General features: G+C 38.1%; 1 protein-coding gene across 2 annotated transcripts in view; it reads left to right on the top strand.

The window, feature by feature from the left end:
* Positions 1-5,136: 5,136 nt before the first annotated feature.
* B3GALT1 (beta-1,3-galactosyltransferase 1) overlaps positions 5,137-22,449 on the top strand; it is a 473,540-nt gene continuing 456,227 nt past the window's right edge. For both annotated transcript variants that reach the window (XM_036421711.2, XM_045575386.1), the window contains exon 1: positions 5,137-5,403. The gene's annotated coding sequence lies outside the window, so the exon portion shown is untranslated. The remainder of the gene's footprint in view (positions 5,404-22,449) is intronic.

Below are 22,449 nucleotides of genomic sequence, written 5' to 3'. Positions count from 1 at the left end.
ATTCTATTTTCTCTCATGAATGTACAATAGTGTTCCATGGTGCTCACTGAGTCTCTATAGAGTTGACATGCAATAAAACAGAAACAGCAATGGCTTGCATGCTTCATTTACCAACTAAACAACATAGCCCAATTCCTCCTGGCATGGCCAGGTCAACAGCCAGGATCTTATCAGATTGCAAGCAAAGTACTGCAATATGCTTGTGACTTCGGGTTATAGACATTCACAGAAAAGGATTTAAAATATCTATCCTATTCTGAAATACCAGGCCATTGTCAAGTAGAAACCAAATGTATCTATATAAACTATGTAGGTGGCCAACCTCCACAGCAACATAACAATAACAACAACAAAAAAAAACCCAAAACAAAACAAAAACAAAAACAAAACAAAAAAAACAAAACAAAAAACATTGCTAAAGGAAAACACTGTAGACTAAGACAGGCTCTCCGAACAGAGACTATTTTTAAGGGACTAAAAGGCTCTACAAACTTAATTTTTAGAAAGTAATTATCAAGCTCCACGGTAGCATAAAGTCCTATTGATCCAAATTTCTCTTTCTGTATGAACTTCACACACTTGCATGACTTGGCATCAGTAAAAGTTAATGATGATTCATGCTATTAGCTTCAGTGGTCTCAGTCCCCAGGAACTCGCTATGACCTTTCATTAGCACTTTTCTCCCAAGCAGGTAGGATCATTCTCCAGGCACACTTCCTAATCTCCTTAAATCACCTGGAGAATTAGTTAAAAGCCTGAGCAAGTGAGGGGCTGGGATGCTAAGAGCAAATTATGATTCCATTTAAGGAGAGAATGCACCTGCTGGTGCAATCTGACCAGCAATCCTGGGAAAGCCTGGAAAATAAAATCACATGTTAAGATTCATTTATGTAAACTTAAAATAGTAATAATTACAAGAAGCATGGTAATTGTTATCAGTTGACTTCAACTTTCACCTGCAGCCTCCTTTCGTCCCCCCCCCATCCCCCATGCAACATTTATACATTTATTTATTTTTTTTTTACCAAACATTTATTGAGCTCCTAGCACCATGCTAGGCACATAAATAGCATTCTGTTGTGGTAATATACAAGTCATTTTTTAAAAATTAATTTTTAGTGCCTTCTGCTTTAAGTGGCTTCTGAAATAAGCATTGATTAATAAAGCCATGAGAACTGGTACACAAATAACTTGAAAATGCTGCTCCTTCCCTCCTTCTTAACTCTTCCCACCCCCCACTGCTCCTCCTTCACCTGCCTACCCCTCCCTCCCCTCCAAAGTACATACACACACATGCCCATGTCTCCTTTCCACTTTTCTACCTAATGTTGGACCAGTGTAATATACAGCTTTTCTTTAGTGTTAAGACTAAACACTAAACACTTTAGGCTAAACACTTTAGTGTTAAGGAAAAAGAACTTCATTACTAAAAAGAGGTTGGGTTCTCTTATTGAAGCAAATAACCTAATTCTAAGCTATAAAAATTGCAGATGGAATGCATAAGGTAGATTTCTTAGATTTAGAAATGTCTTTTTGCCTGACCAGCATGGCTATGTGGTTGAGAATCAACCTATAAACCAGAAGGTCAGGGTTAGATTCCTGGTCAGGGCACATGTCTGGTTTGTGGGCTCAGTCTCCATTGGGGTGGGAGAGTGGTGGTGGTGGGGTGCAATAGCTAGCCAATCAATGACTCTCTCTCATCATTGATCTCTCCCTCTCTGACATCAATAAAAATACATTTAAAAGAAGAAAAAAATATATTCTTCAATTTTGGCAGTGGTTTAATTTCTATAGCATACACATTAATTGAAGCATTGCATATCTTTGCAAATAATTTTGTTTTAATAATAGCAATGATACTGTCAGTAATTTAAGATGAGGAGATTTTATGTTGATCGAAGTTCTTTATATAGCGTTCTGCATAAATCATGACTCCACCTCCATTTCAAAATATTTCATTTAGATTAACATAACTCCTTTCTATTATAATAAAAAACATACCCACTTGTACTATTTTTCCCCCATTCTGTGTGGATTAAATTATTTTCACACCAATCACCCTACCATAACTGTGCTTTCAAAAGAAATAACAGTCAATCCATTATCTCTTGTCAATACTTATAGTCAAGAGCTTATATAGTTCACTTTACAGTCCTTTAAAAACCTCTTTTCTTGGATTCCACATTACTTTTTATTGCCTTTCTAGATTTCAGATTAAATTTTGCCCCTTTCCACAAAAACAAAAACAAAAACATCTCCTATCTTTATTTTCTCTTAATTATAAGTGGTCTCCTAGATGTGTTGCTCTATGTTTTGTCCTGAGCTATCTTTTACATTCTCTTGGTTTCAGTGATTCCCTCTATATTGATAATTTCCAAATCTCAGTAGAAAATTGTGTGGTGGGAAAACTATAGGGCTAAGTGCCTGAACATTTGCTTGGTCTGGAGCCCTGTTTCCTATATAATGTTGTTGTGTGACTTTGTTACATTTACTCCTGAGTGTGTGAGGGAGAACATCGGTCCTGGTTATCATCATATATAATAAAAGCTTAGGTGGTGTCATGCCCTTGCATGACGCCCTTTGTGCGATGGCTGCCACAAGGTGGCCACCACAAGATAGTCGCTATAAGGTGGCTGCCACATAATGGCCACACACACAGCAGAGCTCTGCGAGGTGAGGCCTGGAGGTCCCGTGGCTCTGCAAGGCATGGAGGAGGTGGGTTGAGGCAGGTGAGGGCAGTTATGGGCTATCAGGCTGACAGTGGAGGGTAGTTGGGGATGACCAGGCTGGCAGGGAAGCTGTTAGAGAAATCAGGCTGGCAGGCAGAAGCAGTTAGGGGAAATCAGGCAGGTAGGCAGGTGAGTGGTTAGGAGCCAGTGTTCCAGAATTGTGAGAGGGATGATTCCTATTGGGATTGGGCCGAAACCAGCAGTCGGAAATCCCCCAACAGGTCCCAGATTGAAGAGGTTGCAGATTGAGTTGAAGGATACCTCCCACCCCACCCCCCACCCCCACCTCTCGTGAACAAATTGCATGCGTTGAGCTGCTAGTATAGTATAAGAAAACCCTAGTTGTGATGAATTGAATAGAGTCCAATTCCACTCTGGTGGTTTTCCTTGTTGTTTTCTTTTCTGTTGCTTCAATCTTTTACTATAAAAGGCTTGTTAGAAATCTTTTAAGATGAGCATGAGTAATATTCGTTATTATAGATGTTTTAGAGTTTCAAATATGAGAACAGAGGCTTTATGTATTTGAAATTATCTAATTAATCATATTATTTGGGGAAATACTTCTAATAAAGGTGCAATTGACATCCAATATGAAACAAAATGGATTACCTTTCATTTAAATCATGGTGCTTTAAACTTGCATAATTCAATCATGTTGGAAGTGGCATAATAAATAAACAATGGGAAAAACATTCTTGCTGAACAACATCAACAAATAGTGTCTCTGATGGTCAATTTATTATAAAATTAGTAAAAAAACAAAACAAAACTCTTCTTTGGAATTGAATAGGTTCATCTGTAGAAATAGGTGTTATGTACAGACCTATTGTGAGAATTAAAAAGTAAGTCACATTCAAGAGAGGGTAATATTATCATTAAAAGTCAGTGCTCTTCCTTTTTGGAAGGGCTGTTCTGCAAAATCCCATGGTGGCATGCAGTGCCAATTATTAGTTAATCCTCACATCTTAGAAAGGCAGCTAGAGGTGTGATTTTGTTTTTATTCTCTATTTTACAGATAAGAAATGCTGGCAAAGATGACTGACCTTCGATTACTCACCCAGTCATAAGCAGAGCTAGAACTTGACTGATTTCTTTCCATTGAAATTCAGTGTTTTGGTTTTTTTTTTTTGTGTGTGTTTTTTTGTCTGCTACATGTAGCTTTTGTCAGAACTAACTTCAGTGAAATATTCAGTTCCTGTTATGGATAAGTATAGGTTGTTTTTTTGTTGTTTTTTTGCATCAGTTAATATTAAATTATTTTATGAATTTTCCAGATTACGCTAGTGGTAATTGACTTAAGTAATGCCTAAGAACATGTCTTCCTCCACTGACAAGCTCTCTCACTGCATGGGGAGAAAAATGGACATATCTAAGTAGGCTTAAAAAGCACACCACATCACTCAGCCAGTGGGGCTCAGTGGTTGAATGTTGACCCATGAACCAGGATGTCAAGGTTAGATTCCTTGAGGAGTACTTGGTTGCATCTTGATCCCCTACAGGGGGCGTGCAGGAGGCAGCCAATCCATAATTTTCTCTCATGGCACCACACCACAAGCAAAAACCTATTGTGTCATTCAGAAGTGATTCTCCAAAGAAAAAGAAGAAAAAAAAGCAAATCAACTAGGCTGCCTGCTTAAGCCTTATCCATTGCTTCTTGGGTGTTTTGTTGTGTGTGTGTGTGTGTGTGTGTGTGTGTAGATGAGGGAGTTTATTTGGAAGGAAAGTCCACTCCACCTACAACTTTGAGAACATTTCCCCATTTGCCCCTTGCTTAGCTCTGGCACACTTCTGGGTGGACTGTCATAAGGAGTGGTTCTGAGGCTCAGAAGTGCCACACTACTCCAAAGCTGCCAACGCTGCCAAAACTGCCAAAAGGAGAGGGCTGGGGCGCTGTCTGGTGACTGTTCCCAAGATTCCTTCAAGTCGGCACCACCTCCCAGGACTCGTTCTCCAGCAACGCCTTTGGCCCCGGGTTCCAGGACCGCTGCGAAGGGGATGCCAGGACGCTGAACCTCGGGACCCGCTGAGCCTGGGGACAGAGTCACCCCTGTGCGCCCTCTTTGGCCAAGCCCTGGGCTCCGGGCAGTTGGAGAGCGCCCCAGGCCCACCTTGGCCAACTCGCTCCGCCCCGGGAGCGAGAACCAGGAGCGCCCACCCGACCTCACGCCCCTACCGCGCCTCCCCCATCCCAAACCCAGCCGCGCCCCCGCCTCCCCCGGAAACCAGCCCGCTGAGCGGGGGCGGAGGCAAACCTCGGGCCGCGCGCTCTGATTGGCCGCCCTTCTCCGCGCGGGGCGAGGCGGCGATTGGCTGCGCGGCGCTGTCAGTCGCGGAGGCCCGGAGCCTTCGCCCGGGAAGCGCCGCGGGGCTCCGGGCTCGGGCTGCCGCCGTCGCCGCCGCCGCCGCAGCCGCTTCGGCTGCTGCCGCCGCTGGGCGAGCTCGCGCCGCCGCTGCCCACCCCACCCCGCCGCGCCGCCGGGCGTGCAGGCGGCTGCCGGGGAGGGGCGGCCGAGAGAGCAGAGCACGAGGGGGCGGAGGAGGCGGCGGCGGCGAAGTGATGCTGGCGCCGGGCATCCGGGCAGCGGCAGCGGAGCAGCAGCATCCCCGGGACCCTCGCCGCAGCCTCCCGGGGCCCGCGGGCCGGCCGAGCGGCGGGAGACCACGCGCCCCGCGGGTAAGGTTCAGCCCGGCGGCGCCCGTGCGGCCCCCGGTGTGATTTCTGCGGGGTGAAGAGGCTCGTTGTGCCCGGGGCATCCTGACAAGGGTGTTTGGGACTCGAGACGGCGAGTCCGGGCGCGAGGCTAGCGGATGCCCGCGCCGGTGCCCACACTCCTGGTCCCGTGTTCTGCCCTCCTCGCTGGCACTTGGATCGCGTGGGGCTGGCATTGTTTTTGTGTGAGTGTGTGTGTGTGTGTGTGTGTGTGTGCGCAGATGCATGTGTGGGCGCGCGGTTTGGGGCACTTTGCAGGGCGCGCGGGGGGCTCCCTCTCGCGTGAGCCGACGTCCTTCAGGGACCCGGGCTGGGACGGAGCGGATCGCGTGGATCCGGGCTGGGACGGAGCGGATCGCGTGGACCCGGGCTGGGACGGAGCGGATCGCGTGCTCCCGGTGCAGCGGGAGAGAAGGGAGAGTGCACACACAGCGCTCCTCGCGAGCCGGGCACATGGAACTTTATTGCCCGAAAACAGGGACCCAGCGCGCCAGGCACGGGCGCCTTCACCGCGGCTGGCTCCCCGAAGTCCCACTTTGCGCGGGGGACTGGGGAGGGGTGGCCGGGGAGGGGAAAGGGACAGCCTCGCCGGAGAAAAGGAGGACAGAGTAGGGGATGGGAACTGGGCTTGGGGAGGAGTGGCGAGTTTTTTGTCTCCGAGGTCCCTGCTAGGAAGCTCCCTGCACTTTTCGGGAGCGCGGTTTTGGGGATGGAGAGAGCCCCGCTTGGAGGGGCGCGCTGAGCGGCTGGGGGCCCGCGCCGGAGTGGGGCGTGGGGGGCAGGGACCGAAGTGGCTGCACCTGGGCCTCGTGCGCGTCCAGGTGCAGCCCCTTCTCCCGGGTGGGATCCCGCCGGGCATGCCCCCTCCTCCCCCGGGCTCCGCCCAGCGAGAAAGTTCCGGTCCAAGCGAGTCCGGACCACCGGACCTAGAGCAGGCTACCACCCCCAAATGGAACCAGGTTTTCGCGCCCACTTTCCCCGGGTGCCTGCACTGTGTTTATTTTATATGTAATTATTGTAGGAAGCCGTCGGGAGTTGCACGGAGCCGCCAGCCTTTCCGCAGAAGGTGGGTTTTGTGCGCTGCCACCCAGGATGATGCGGCCAGGCTGTGCCCGGGCATCCTTCGCTCAGGGCAGTGGTTTCTGGGTCCCTTTTCCAGCCACACAGACTTACTGTGGGCGGCTGTTCTGTTTGTGGCCACTGTCTCCTTGGGAGTCTGTGCTCGGGAGTCTCCACTTGGGAAAGTTCTTGAGATCCTAGGCAATGGAGGACCTGCTCCCGCGCCCACCGGGCTGGCAGGGGAGAGGCCGAGGTCCTTCCTGGGCGGCGGCGATGGGATTGCCGCGGGGCATGGGCGTGGAGAGGGCCGCTCCCTGCTTGCCAGCTAGAACCTTTGGAAAAATGAAAATGGGCTCAGTATAGGGAGCACTCTACCTGTTATGTAGTTCCTTAAATCTCTTTCACTGGAGGAATATTTTGGCCCAAAACTCAACACAAGGAAAACCAAACCCAAACCAAACTGCTTTGGTTAAGCTCGTTTCTGATTTGGTAAAGCAGAAAAAAACAAAAAACAAAACAAAACAAAACAAAAAACAAAAAACGAAAAAAACGGAAGACACCTAATAGAAATACTGTAGAGAAATCAGAAGGGAGCTGTCCAAAACGTCAGCACTTTCAGCAGTTTTAAACAGGTTTTTTTTATTGTCAAATGCCCATTTTCTCCCAATTCAGTCACGTACATCATTCTGAAGCAGATGAATGACTTATTGGTAAACTAGCAGTGATGTTAGTTTTGTGCCTGAATATAGATGAACATTTTTTCATCACTTAATTCGGGAACTGTAAATGGAATTTTTAGCACTATTTTAGTTGAACACTTGTACATTGCGTTTGGGTTAGTAGAAAATTGGTCGTAAATATGTTCTTCTTAGCAGTCATCACATCTGGTTTAAAGTCTAGTTTTCTGAAATGCATTCATATTCTGTCCTCTCTCTCTCTCTCTCTCTCTCTCTCTCACACACACACACACACACACACACACACACACACACATGTTGGTTTTTAACATTCCCATACAAAGTCTACCTGCTGCTAGGTGGTTATTTTAATGTTGCAATAATGTAGTTGTGACTTTCAGGACTTTATTAACATAGTTAAACACATCAAGCAGTTTTCAGTTTTGTGTTTCACTTATGCAATGCTATGAGCTGGTAAAAAACTGTTTTCCCCAATGGGTAAATGGGAGGATATAGGATTAAAATGTGTTATGCATTATTAACCAATAATCTTAAAATATGTTTAAGTGAGCACCAAGTTACCATAACAACCAATTATAAAAGTGGAACTTTTAAGGAGAAATTTTTAACTACTCGGCTGAGTGTGGTTTTTCACATTGCTATTAAGTAACAATCTTGTAAATCCACTGCATTATGTATTGAGGTAAGCCACAAGTCTTTAAACAGAAACAGAGTCTTTTTACTCATTTATAGATTTTTTTTTTTGGTGGGGCTACTTTCAGTGTGGGATTTTTTCCCCCAGTTAATTAAATATGTGTTCAAAACCACTGGGACAAAATGGAATCAAGTGCAGAGAAATGTGTTTGTGATCATATTATAGAGCAGCAGGATTTCTGTTTGACTAAAAGGGGAAATGATGAAGAGTGGATGTGCATGTGGGGGGGTTGGTGGGCACAGACTTAGTCAAGCAATAGAAGTGCTAGCCACTTAGTTTACGAAAGCAATTCAAGTTCTGCCAGTTCTGCAAATTCACTTCAGCTTTGACTTGTTTTGCTGCAGGGCAGCCCATGAGCTCGGACTGCCATATTTTCTCGATGGATTTTAGTAAGTCAAGTAAATGTCAACTTGTCAAGACTCCAGGCCACGGAATTCACTTTTGGACCTATACCAGATTTTAATTTCAATACAGCATAACTTAAAAAAATCACATTTACTGCAAATAGCAATATATCATAATATATACCAAGATTTTATTAAATAAAATATTTATTTTGTCAAGTAGTCATTGTTGAGTAAGATAGTGAGTTTAATCTTATCTTACTTAATAGTAATTTATTTTCATTTAATTAGTGATGAATTCATTGTGTGTGAGTGTGTGTGAAAACTAACATATTTAGGGGAATCAAAAACCTCAACCAGTTCAATAACTCGGAAATTCATTCCAATTCTCTCTGTCTGCCCTTTTTCCCTTCCTTCCCCCAACCCCCAATTTTCTCTGACACCCGCACACTCACACATGCATGATATGCTATCAGAAAGTAATGTAGCCGAAACTGGTTTGGCTCAGTGGATAGAGTGTCCATCTGCAGACTCAAGGGTCCCAGGTTCAATTCCGGTCAAGGGCATGTATATTGGCTGCGGGCACATCCCCGGTAGGGGGTGTGCAGGAAGCAGCAGGTTGATGTATCTCTCTCATTGATATTTCTAGCTCTCTATCCCTCTCCCTTCCTTTCTGTGAAAAATCAATAAAATATATATTAAAAAAAGTAATGTAACCACCTTGCATTTGAAACATATTCATCAACCCACCCTGAATGATGAATGTACTTTTATAAAGCACAATTCTCATCTTGTTAATCATTCTACTACTAAATAATTTGGCTTATTCAAGTAAAATTTAATGAATTGTACTTTGTTCCTATTATGTGCAAGAGGCTGTTCCAGTTGCTTTGACTATATCAGAGAGTAAACCAAAGACCCCACCTTCATGAAGTTTATGTTTTATGGAGGTGGAACATATAAACAAAAAGCATAATAGTAAATAAATTATATAGAATATTTATCTCCTATTAACCTGTTTTTTGTTTTGTTTTGTTTTGTTTTTGTGTTTTTTTTGGGTGTGTGTGTGTGTGTGTGTGTGTGTATGTATGTTTTAAAACCACCACCACCCCATTCCATGGTCTCTTTCCATCTCATTTTCTCTCCAATTAATATACACCTACCCATATCCACACAAATATACTCAAATTAAGAAGGGAAGGTAATCATGGTAATCAATCTAATATATGTTAATCTTGAAACTATAGATCCAAACAATAACACTGCATATGATGAGAGCTAAAGGCAGGGGAGGAATTCAAAGATGATTAAGCAATGAAGTGACAGTATATTGCCCTTTAAAAAAAAATCTTTAAAATTAAATTGTATTTTTTTAGAGGAACCAAAATGGAAAACATTTATACTTCAATCCATTTGTTTCAAATTAACAGCAGTTTAAAAGGCATTTATGACTATCCAAGGTTAAATCTGCATAACCTCGTTTGAATAGGGTGAGTGAATTAGGAGTAATAAAGAAGGAAAATCATAATTTAAATGAGAAATATTCTTCTTGTTTCACATCTAGAGAGACATGTTCAGAAAGCTGATCAGAAACTCTAGAGACCAAAGTGTAATTTCCCTAAAGTTTTCAGATATGATCTTCTAATAAGAAGATGCCAAAACAGTTCCAAAATTGCAAAATGTATGTATTATTTAAAAATCTACTTGGCTAGCCAATCAGTCCAATGGTGGAGGAAACCTTGTTATATTTTCCAGGTTCTATTCTCTTGTGCATAAAACAGAGTGCAATTATGATTCCAGTTTCATGTTCTGTGCTCCCCATTTCATTATTTTCTTTAAGTCTTTAGCTTACATCTCAAAAGAATTGCTATTTTTTTTCCCCCTCATGTGAGGAATGGAACCTCGCTTGACTTTCAGAAATTGGTTTGTGAAATATATTTTCATATTTGAGGAAAGCTGAGATTGTACTCCCAAAAGCCACACTACATAATGAACTAATGCCAACTTAGTCACAGATTCTCTTATTTATTTATTTATTTATTTATTTATTTATTTATTTATTTTAAAAATATATTTTATGGAGTTTTACAGAGAGGAATAGAGAGGGATAGAAAGCTAGAAACATCGATGAGAGAGAAACATCCACCAGAGAGAAACATTGGTCAACTGCCTCTTGCACACCCCCTACTGGGGATGTGCCCGCAACCAAGGTACATGCCCTTGATTGGAATCGAACCTGGGACCCTTCAGTCCGCAGACTGACGCTCTATCCACTGAGCCAAACTGGTTTCAGCATAGTCACAGATTCTCTTATGACAAGATGTTAGTGCAGGCACATAATGTTAATAGTCATTTCTGAATGGATTTCCACCATTCAAGAAAAAAATCTTCAAGATTGCTATTATACATTACAGTTTTAGGAGATGGGAAAATGTTCTGGTAATGTCATCTCAATGTTTTACTTATCCAGATTCAAGGGAGCATATTCCACCCACCTAAGCCTTGATCTTTTTCTGCCTGGTTTTTCTCCTTTCTACTCCAAATTTAAAACTTTAGGATAACAGAGTTTTAAAAAAGCTAGTAAACTACTGTTATCATATCCAGCACACAAAATCAACTCTTAACTGGTTATGAAACTCTTTTATAAAAATAAAATATTTGTTTATTGATTTCAAAGAGGAGGAAAGAGGGAGAAAGAGATTGAAATATCAATGATGAGAACCATTGATCGGCTGCCTCCTGTACACTCCCTACTGGGCATTGAGCTTGCAACCCAGGCATGTGCCCTTGACTGAAATCGAACCGGGATCCTTCAGTCCCTATGCCAACACTCTATCCACTGAGCCAAACCAGCCAGGGCTGGTTATGAAACTCCTATGAGAGCTAAGCAGGAATCATATATTTGGGGTTGGGAAGAACCCAGGTCATTTGTCCAATCTCTTGTATAAGGAAGAATTTAATTCCAGGAAGTTGATATTAATTATGCAAAGTCAGTTGAAAGGAGAGCCAGGTCTAGAAACATTGTTATCTATTACTGTAGTATATAACTTAGCCCCATGAAATAGCTATGCATTTTATAAAATAATAATGTAAGAAGACATGACTGTATCTACTAATTGTACATGTACCTATTTTAATATCTAACACAATACTTCATTGTATTAATATTATGGTGAGATAAAGAAAATGATAAATTGAGATGCATTAAGAGATGTCACCTAAGATTTATAGGGCTACAGATAAGTTTACATATAATATATTTGTACTAAGTCACGATGTCCATAGAATTTCTTTGAAATATTCACTAGTGCCTCTAAAACAGGATTTCTTATTTCCGGGGTCTTTGATATTTAGAGGAAAAATTGTATAAAAAGCTGAAGAGCTACAGCTCTAAGTTAGTTTAAAACAAAACCAAAACCAAAATGAAGGAAAAAAAATGGGCAGAGAGAGGGATTCCCTCTGAAAACAATACCACAGTGATTGGAAGAGTCATTTCATTATCCTAAAATGTAGATTTGCAGCAGAAGAAATGGTTTATAACTGACAAACAGCACGTGGTTATGAGTTACTACAATTAGCATGTGTGGTCTTTGCCTACGAAATGTTTTCATGGCATATACAGATGACATCAGGGCTGAGTCATTTCACACTTTGCAGGTGACTGCCCCATGGCCTTGCACTCAGTCTAAGAACTGCCAGAGGTAGAGGTTGGTTGTATACAATTAGTGGCAAATTTAAATGCTGCTATTCAAGAAGAATTGCCATAAGTGTACACAGGTGCACTATGGCTTCGTGAGTAGAGCGCATGAACTGATAGATTTCTCATTGTGCATCTGTCTGTGTCAGTCAGAGTGCAGGTGAGTTCCCACCATAGCCCACACTGCCTTAGCTCCCATGGCTATAAAATTATGATAGAATCTCTGATTTCTTAAATTCTAATTTTTGAGGAGTTAGATTATTTGAATATAAGTAATGTTGATTTCTTGGAATGAACACAGCTATCTAATTTCAGACATGAAACGTGCTATATTTTATAATAAGCAACAACTAATAATGGATTGCAATGACATTTTAATGATAATTTTGTCCTAATTCCATTTATTCAAAGAGATAAAGATAACCTTCAGTTTCTAATCTTGCTGTCTAAATAGGCTGATCCTGAAATTTCTTCAAGTAAGCCAAAAATAGTCATTCCCCCCCCTTTTTGTTGGTCCCTTCATCTGTGTATAATCCTATCTATCTATCTATCTATCTACCTACCTACCTACCTACCTATCAACCTCTATATGTCTATATGCATATGGATATGTGCATATATAAAAACATATGCATATTTATTTCAGCTTTATATTTTAAATTTTATAAGGAGTTGTTTCAATGCTGACTGAAATTTTCTTCTGACCTGTTGTTATTATAAGCCAAGAACCAAAACAATATTACTCACAGAAATTTGCAATAAATGTAAAAAATTAGAGAAATTTCCAAAATAGAAACACTGAATGTATATGTATATGTGTATATACACATATAATATATAAAGATACATATGTATAGATATCCAAATTAAATTCTAAAAATGTAAAATTTAGAGATTCTAAAGTTCATATGAAATAGCAAAAAGGTAATAAGAGCTATTTTTTTAAATTAAAAAAAACCATTGAGAGGAAGTTGCACTGTCAATTGTTAAAAATATTACAAGTTGCTGAATTAATACAGTATATTAACATGTAGATAAACATGCATATGAAAGTAAAAAAACCTCACATCCAAACTTGAAAGTATATGAAAATAAAGCATAATATACAATGGTCATAAATATGTGTGCAATCTTTAAAATTTGATATATATTTCTGGGAAAGTTAAGTAATTCTTGTGAAAAATATGCACTCCCTAGTTCACATTGCATTCCAAAATAAATGTCAGATGAAGCAAAGAATTGATAGAAATAAACTGTAAATCATGTTAGAAGAAAATAGAGACTTTCTAAACACAAACATAATGGGAAAAATATAAAAATTTTACATAAAAATTAACAATTTTAAGTAAAAAAATACCATAAGTAAATTATGGAAATAATTTCAACACAAATTGCTAATGTTTATTATTCACTCTTACAAAAGTCTTTCATTGTTTTCTACTGTTATCAGACTTATCTAACATATTTTGATTCCCAGTTTCCTAGACTGGAAACTTCTTGATGAGAGAAACTCATATTCATCATCTTGTCCCTAACTTATTGAATTTAATTGGGATGCCATAGACTTTACTTAGCTACTAGAAAATTGTAATTATACTAACAGAAAAATAGATGAAGAAATAAATGGAAAATCTACCAAAATGCAAAAATATATAAGGCCAGTAAGCATATAAAATTTTAAATTAATGATAAAGAGTAAAAAAAAAAGTTTAAGTAAGCATTTTTGAGATTATCAAAATAACAGAGATTATAAATTAAGCTTGACTCATTTACAAAATTGATGGAGCTGATGATGTGAACTATAGAGATTCTTCTAAACTTTTGAAAAGGCTATTCATTGCTATTTACAGAATTCTTCTGTTGATTAATTATGACTAACTTAAAGAGTAAGATCCACAACAAAAGGGAGGTATTTGCAGCTTAAGAATCAAAAGAAAAGGAGAGGAAACAGAATAGCTACAGAGATTGTGGGAGAAATTGATTAATTTTTTGCCAGGTACCATCACTGGGATGAATCAGCTTCGGTCCCTTTCTGTCCATGTGCCAATTTGTTCCAGACCCTAATTTCTAGAATGGGAACTGTGACTGAGCTAGACAGGTTTCATGGATGTGCTTTTACTCAGTGGGTAATTTATCAGAAATGTAGAGTTTTATTAAAATGTCATTTGTAGAAGCTTGATAGTAAAAATAATCTATTTGGCCAATAATAGGGAAATAATTACATTAAGATATATACTATAGAACCATGATTTTGAAAGGTTGATAATAACCTTATAAAATGCTAATGAAATAATAGTGAATAAAGCAGAACACAAGATTTAATATTCACATGTAGAAAAGGCTTTGATAAAATATTAATATTTAGGAGAAGTTAATAGGATTATGGAGATTTTATTTTTTAAGTATACAAAATAGTTTTTGCTAGGAAGCAGTACTACTACAATCATATAAAATTCTACACTAAAAGAAACGAAATAACCTTCTATATATGTAAAATGCTGACTGACCATCCGTCTGACCTTCTGACCGTCCGACCTTCTGCACTGGCAAAACAAAAGTTGACTCATGCATGTGTGATACATATAAAGTTCTCACTAGTGCCAATCACACATGTGTGTTTTGATCTATCATTGTCGATCATGAATTTGGTTGACATTTCTATTATAGAGAAAGGGTGAATAGCGATATTAAAACATTCCTTTTAATTAACTTTCCTTCAATGTGCACAAATCCATGCACCAGACCACTAGTAATTGTTTAAATGATAGTTCCTTTGGTATGCAGAAAACTATATTGAAAGCAAAACATTGCATTGATATACTTAATTTTGGAAGATAAGAAGCTAACTATAATATTTCTTTTTCCACATGAAGTTGCTACATATCAAGCAAAATTTTGGCCAGTTTCCTACTTGGAATACTTTTCAGGAGTCATTTTGGACTTTCTTTTTAAAAAATCTTTATCTCAATGTAACAAATTTAAAATGTATTTGAATTTCATGGTTCAAATAAAGGATTATTGTTGGCATAGCAGCTTTAAAAAGAATAAAAATAATTATATGTATTAATATATGTGTATATCTCATCAGTTACCCTGCTAATTATAATTAGCTCAAAATGAAATTGAGACAACATGAGTTATTATATCTTAAGAAGATAAACTATAATCTGGCCCAGTTATTTATTAAACCAGATGAAAGATTCTCTAAATGTGATTGTAATAAAGCAGAAAATCATGCTTCCTTATGTAAATCAAAAAGCAAATATAGCTGAATGTTTTTATTATTTTTCCTCTTGGTTCATACTTACAGCTCAGAAATAACTTCCAAAGAACAAAGTGATCTGGATATAGGAATGGGTGGAATTTTCCTGAAAGCATAAATGCATTGTTATTGTAACACATTTTTTGACAGCAGTTTACTTTGGCATATGACTGACCTCTGTACAGGATGATTTTGATGATCTCACCAATTATATTTGAATAAATAATGCAATTATTAGAAAAGAGCCAGAAGAGGAGAAAGAAAATTGGTTGATCATTGATTCCCTCTAATAATCATTGCCTTCTTGTAAGCTCTTGGGGATGTGCCATCTGACACACAGTCAAAGCACTAAACTTTTTAACTTCTATTTCTCTTTGTCTCTAATTTTTGTACAAATGGTAATTTTTAAATGTTATTTTTTTTTAAATTTATCTTTATTGTTGAAAGTATTACAGATGTCTCCTTTGTTATTGTTTATTTTTCCTTTGTCCCCCTCCACCCTGCACCTGCCCCTCCCAGACCTTCACCACACTTTTGTTTGTGTCCATGGGCTATGCACAGATGCCTACAAGTTCCCTGGTTAATCACTGCCCCCCCAATCCCCCCCCCCCTGCCTTTCTTCTGAGTATTATGCTAATCGAAATAAGCCAGTCAGAGAAAGATAAGTATCACATGATCTCATTCATTTGTGGACTCCAATGAACAAAATAAAAGCATGGAATTACAAATGATAATATTTTATATACGTTTGTCTTACTCCTTTGAAAACCCAGCAGTCTTGAAGGACTGTCAAAGTTGGTACATAAAGATACATAAAGATTGCCTTCATTCATTTTTACAATTCCATGGTATTACATTTATTGAAAGTACTACAACTTCTTACTTGACAGCCCCTTTTGCTGGACAGTTATGTATAGAGGCCCAATGCACGAAATCCTTGCAACAGTAGGCCTTTCTTCCCCTGGCTGGCAGCACCCGCTTCCCTCTGGCACCTGGGACCTGGGCTTCCCTCTGAGCCTAGGCTTCCGGTCTAATTAGCATATTACACTTCTATTATTATAGGCTTTCCAATTATTTTGGTTTATCACAGCCAATGTTGTCATAACTGTTTCGTTACACATTATTTTATTTGTGCAAGAATCTGTAGGACCTAGAAGTAAAGTTGCTGATTACACTGAAAGTATATGTGTATTTATTTTCGCATTTGAGTAACTTGCTTTCCTTATCTTCAGTTGTATGATTAATGAGTTGCACTAGATTAGGCTTGGATTTGTGATTTTTTCCCTGAAGACCCCTGCCCAGGTTCACACTTATCTATCAGCATACTTTTTGTGTATAATTTATTGCAAATTCAACTTGTTTGGTCATCTTCCATGATCTGCCTAACCTTTTGACCACAAAGATAGCCACTAGAATAGGAACTTTTGTCAAATTGTTCCTTACTTTCAGATATTCTCCTTTTCTATTCTCTGGTCTAATAGAGTAAAAAATATATGAACAATATGAGGACTTGTTATCCACCGACTAAATGACAATATTAAAAATAATCATGTCCCATGTTGGCAAGGATGCAGTGAATCTGGAACTTTCAGAAACTGTCGCAATTAAAATTGGCACAGCTCTTTCGAAAAGCAATTTGGCAGTATATAGGGAGAAACTATAAAAATATTCACACTGTCTGATCCATTAATATTCCTTCTGGGAATGTATCCTAAAGAAATAGTACAAAATATGGGAAAGGTCATATGTTTAAAGATATTGACCTTTATGTGTAATGTGTAATAAAAAACCAAAAGCAACTCTAATGGTCAGTAATACTCTTAGACACATGCATTTGAGGATAATACACAATCACTAAAAGTAAATATGAGGGCCTGGTTGGTGTGGCTCAGTGGTTGAATGTTGACCCATGAACCAGGAGGTTACCAATTGGATTCCAGGTCAGGGTACATGTTTGAGTTACAGGCTCAATCCCTAGTAAGGGGTGTGCAGGAGGCAGCTGATTGATGTTTCTCTATAATTTATATTTCTTTCTATCCCTTTCTCTCTCTCTCTCTCAAATCATAAAAGCATTTCTAAAAAGTAAATATGAGGATTATAATAAAATACAAATATTTAAGCTATAATGTCTCTTGGGGGAAAATGGTACAAAATTATATACAAGCTAGGCAAAATACACACCTATGAACACTGAATTTATAAGTGTATTATAAAATGATGGGAAAATAGGTGATTCCTTCCTATCTTTTTATCTCTAGGTGTTGTTTTTTAAAATTATATTTAAAAATTTTTAATGAAAAACAAACACAAATATATTTTCCTTTTTTGTATTTAATATTTTGGACTAAATATAAGTAATAGATTTTGGTGGTTCTAACTTCTTTGCTACTCTTTAGTGATGTGAGATTTTTTCATCTCTTTTTGTATAGATGAGTTCATCCTACAGTTTGCAATGCAATGTACAATGGCTTCAAAAGTGTTCTCTCTTCTATTTAGTACTTAATCACTGAACTTTCTTTTAATCTCATTCCTCTTGATAGATATTCTTTCTTGTTTGAAAGAGCAAATTCTAATGTTTTGTACCATCGTAAACTTAACTGTTGCCTACTTCTTTGACTTAATCTCTTACAAGTGTCCCCTTTGCTCACTAAGCTGCTATCATACTGATCTTTCTGTATCTCAAAACACTAAGCTCAGTCAGACTGCCTCCCATTTCTTTATTCAGTTCTACATATTTTATAAAAATATTCTCAGGGAAAGTGAGTACCAATGACAAAAATGGAAAGTCTGGGGTTGGGCAGATAAATATACTAACCCTGTGGAATAGACACTAGATAAGATTGCCCACAAGAGTTGTTAACCTTTTAGAAGCAGCAAATAATGAAATATAATGAGAAAAAAAATGCCTTTAAAAACAACAACATGTGAGTTCATTTGCTAACATGAAGTAAAAAAAGGAAGGAACAATGTGAAGTATGTATTTTCCCAACTAATTTTTTGGAAAATGAATGCAGTGCCATTATCTCTCTATTGGAATGCATTTCGTATCAAATGCTATTAATATCTTGTTATCTTTGCCCGGTTGATTTTCACTTTATCTTCAAAGTATTAAGTTCAGGTTAATTTCAAAGAAACTGAAGCCAGAAGAGTGTCATCTCATGTTTGAAGCATTGTTTTACAAGTTCTATCTGCTTATCTTTCCAGTCAAGTGAACTGATTGTGAATTTCTCTGCAATAAAGGTGTTACTTTCTGAGAAAGTGCATCAATGATTAGACAGGATCATTTTGAAGTCACCATGGAGACAATGGTGTAGCTGTGTAAGGACTTGTTTCGGACAATGCCCTGTCCATGGTCTGCCAGGACTATCCTCTGAGACTGGGCCGTAGTTTAAAGAATCTGTCCATTTTGCTTATGTAGTGCTAAAATGCCTCTTCCTCTCTCCACTGTTTGCTTTAGAGATGTCACTGCGAGAGTCATGCCTTTCCTTATCTTTTCCTAGTCAAACTCAAATATTTCACTCAAATATTCCAAAGTTCCCATGAACAATAGTTGGTAGTTGAAAAATCTGTATCTTCATTAAAAATACCATCAGCAGCCTTTCAAACTCTAAAGACATATTCATTAAAGATTGCATTTACAGCTCAGCTAGTATTGCTCAGTAGGTGAGCATCGACCTATGAACCAGGAAGACACGGTTTGATTCCCCATTAGGGCACATTCCCTGGCTGCTGGTTTAATCCCCAGGGTAGGGAGTGCAGAAAGCAGCCAATCAGTGATTCTCTCTCGTTCTTGATGTTTCTGTCTTTCTCTCCCTTTCCATTCCTCTCTGAAATAAACAAAAATATATTTATAAAAATTGCATTTATAGTTAAATTTTTAGTTCATGATTAGGAGTAAATTTTGACATAACAAAATTTGAATGAAGTTAAAATATCTTTTTGGTAAATGGGACAATAGTTCCTATCTCATTAAACTTTTCATTGATAATAATAACAGTAAATAATTTTTGGAGTGTTAGATATAAAATTGCTAATAATTTTATGGGAATTATATGATGTAATACTTAGCAAAACCTTATTGAGGAATGTGTTATTAATATCTTTATAGACATTTAAAACTGAGAACAAGACATATGTTAAGTAACATTTCCAAGGTTCAAAAATGAGTTTTTGATATAGCCAAGACTTTACCACCTGAGCCTCAAAAAAAGAGAACTATTTTTATTTATTAAAGTGATTGAATTTTCAACTTTTTCCCATCTGCTAAACTAACTCAATAAAGCAGGTAAAATTTCAAATATATATACATACATTCATTCAAATGTGTGTGTGTGTATATATATATATATATATATATATATATATATATAATGTAATCTATATCACTGGAAAGGAGGTTTCAAATGAATAGGCTCAGGATAATTTAATAACTGAAAAATAGTCCCATCTTCCTCAGTCATTGGCTATAATTTCTGTTTATATTATTCATATTCTCTGTCATATAGTTTACTATGCTGTTTCATTATTTCACATTTCAGCTTAAAATTGGGAAGTGAAGTAAGCAGTGTTTTAAAGTCAAATTTGAAAACACTTTTATTTAGATTCCCTCCATGTAGTCTACTTAAAATGAAATAAAGAGATTTGGCTGGTAACCAAAGCTTTTTTGGGGGGTGAGGGAGATGGGACTGAGGAGATAAATACATTTTTATTATTAAATATCTTTCCTTAAGGATCACTTTAAAATAATAGTTTATTTCCTTTTTTTAGTTGTTGATGGGAAATTGACATCTGTAATTTCCCCTATAACTCGGATAGGATATAAGAACTATATTATGACATCAATGGCTTCAGAAAGATTTATAATGGCTGATCATTATCATCTATATAAAATTTTGAAAAAAATATATCTAAAGCAATGATTTCAGTATTGAGAAACTCATTGAGTAATTCCTGTTTGAACTGGAGATGTAAACCTGAAGCTTTGTTTCCTAGGTATTTTAAAGTCATATCATTTTCATACTTATATCTACAACTTTACCAGTTGCAAAAGTGATTTATCCAGCATGATTTAGCTTACCATACAAGGGACCATGAATTACAAGCATTCAATTATTCTTTACTAAAAATATTAATGTTGTAATTTTAAGAAACTGACTTTGTATAGCTTCAGATTGAAGAAGATTATTATATGTAAGATGGCTTATATTTGGTGCCAGATTCTCCGGAGCAGAAAGGAGAGCTCTAACATTAATTATTATTATTATTCTTCAGTGTTTCTTCCCTCACATTTGCTTTGTTTTCTTTTCTGTTTCTTTTTATATATCCAGTGTTAGTTCAAAACTAATTTAATATACTGTAAAATCTCAAATAAATAGCAAGATTTCAGAATATCTGAGAATGAAGGAATAGATTACACATGAGCACATGAAAGATGAAAACATACAGTTGGTGTACTTTACAATTGTATACCCACTTCTTTGGTAATATTTTATATTTATGAACAACTTTTTGTGTGTGGCAGAATTGCATATGATTATATGATCCAGTAGGACTCCTTAGCTATGTTGATCTATGTCTTAAAAATTATTGAGGCTGTTTCCTAATCTCAATAATCTAATTAATGACTCAGAAAATATTAAGTATCTATATCCTTTTAATACATTATATGTCTGTTAATACATTATAACTCCGGAACCCAATTCATTAACAATGAAAGATGAAATGATAATAATTTATAACATATTTAAGTAGGTAATTTTGGAAAATAGAAAATACATTTTAAAACATGTTTTTAGAATTTAGAGATAGAGGAAGGGGGAGAGAGAAACATCAGTGAGAGAGCAATATTGATCAGCTGGAGATTGAGCCCACAACCTAGGCATGTACCATGACTGGGAATTGAATCTATGACCTCCTGATGCAAGGGTCATTGCTTAACCAACTGAGCCACACCAGCTGGGCAGAATACATATTTTGCAAAGCAATATATTTTTATTTTTCAAATAGATATTCCACAATTAGAAGAAGTATATAGAAAGTTCTTGTATGTTTTATTCAAATTTTATTTTATAGCAAATGATGTCCAAAACAGGCAAAAAATGCAACTCAACTAGACTAGTAACTAACAGTATGAATGGATATTTGGATATTGTACACATGCAATGCATGTTACTTTTAGCAGAAATATCATTTACATGCCACAAAAACATCAAAGAATATATAAAAGTTTTTTTCTGGGTAAACATGAAAAGCAAACTGTTTTAGCAATGTATGGTATTGTTTATGATTTAACCTTTTTCAGTGGAATGCATTATTTTTCACTAAACAGCTTTTATTTGCACATGTGGGCCAGTATATTTAGCCTCAATTACAATTATCTACTCAATTGTCCTTTAGTGCCTTTGATACTGTCCTAGGGACTGGGAATACAGCAATGAATAAATAAAGCCCCTTTTCTCATGGAACTTACATTTTAGTAAGGCTAGGGCGGGGGGGGGGGGGGGGGGAGGAAGAGAAAGAGTGGAGAATGGGCAATAGGAAAGGAGGAGGGGTTTGGGGTAATGGCGAAGAATCCTCCAGTCAGGGGTGCTGCAAAAGGAATGAACCTGGCCTGTGGGACAGCTCAGTGCTACTGGAAGGAAGAGGAGATGCGGTTGGAGACCTAGCCAGGGCCCACCCTGGATCCCCTTTTAGGCTGCAGAATGTGCATTATGGGGTTTGTTTGAAGTCAGGGTTGAATGGTTTTGATTGGCAAGGTGGGTGATGTGCTTTCTGGTTGCCAGGTGTATAATAGACAGCAGGAAATAAAGAGGAAATGAGTTAAAGGTTATTTCAGAGAACCAGCTTGAGAGAATGGTGGCCTTGGAGGCATGGAACAGAGCTCCACAGCTGTGTTGGAGCACTTCTGAAATGATTTATCATGCTTGCAAATCTCTCTCATATGATTCCATATGTTATACAAGGACAATGGAAGAAACCAAGGTTCTGTGAACTCACTTGAAGTAGGTAATTTTGAAAAACTTAATTAGAAAATACATTTTAAAAAATATGTTTTTATTGAATTTAGAGATTCAATACACTTATCACGTATGCACATTTTACGTTTCCCAAGACAGCTTATCAATAATAAACACACTAAAAGATTTGACTATAGGAAAATTAAGTGTTCAGTAGCATTTCCATCTTCTCTCCCCTTTAGATTTAATTCCTATTACAGTATTCTCATTTTATATGCTTTCTCCTTCTCATTTGGTTAT

The sequence above is a fragment of the Pipistrellus kuhlii genome, unplaced genomic scaffold (assembly GCF_014108245.1).
Source record: "Pipistrellus kuhlii isolate mPipKuh1 unplaced genomic scaffold, mPipKuh1.p scaffold_m20_p_7, whole genome shotgun sequence".
Classification (NCBI taxonomy): Eukaryota; Metazoa; Chordata; class Mammalia; order Chiroptera; family Vespertilionidae; genus Pipistrellus; species Pipistrellus kuhlii.
Note: the sequence above shows the minus strand (reverse complement) of the source record. Positions and strands in the feature narration are given on the sequence as shown.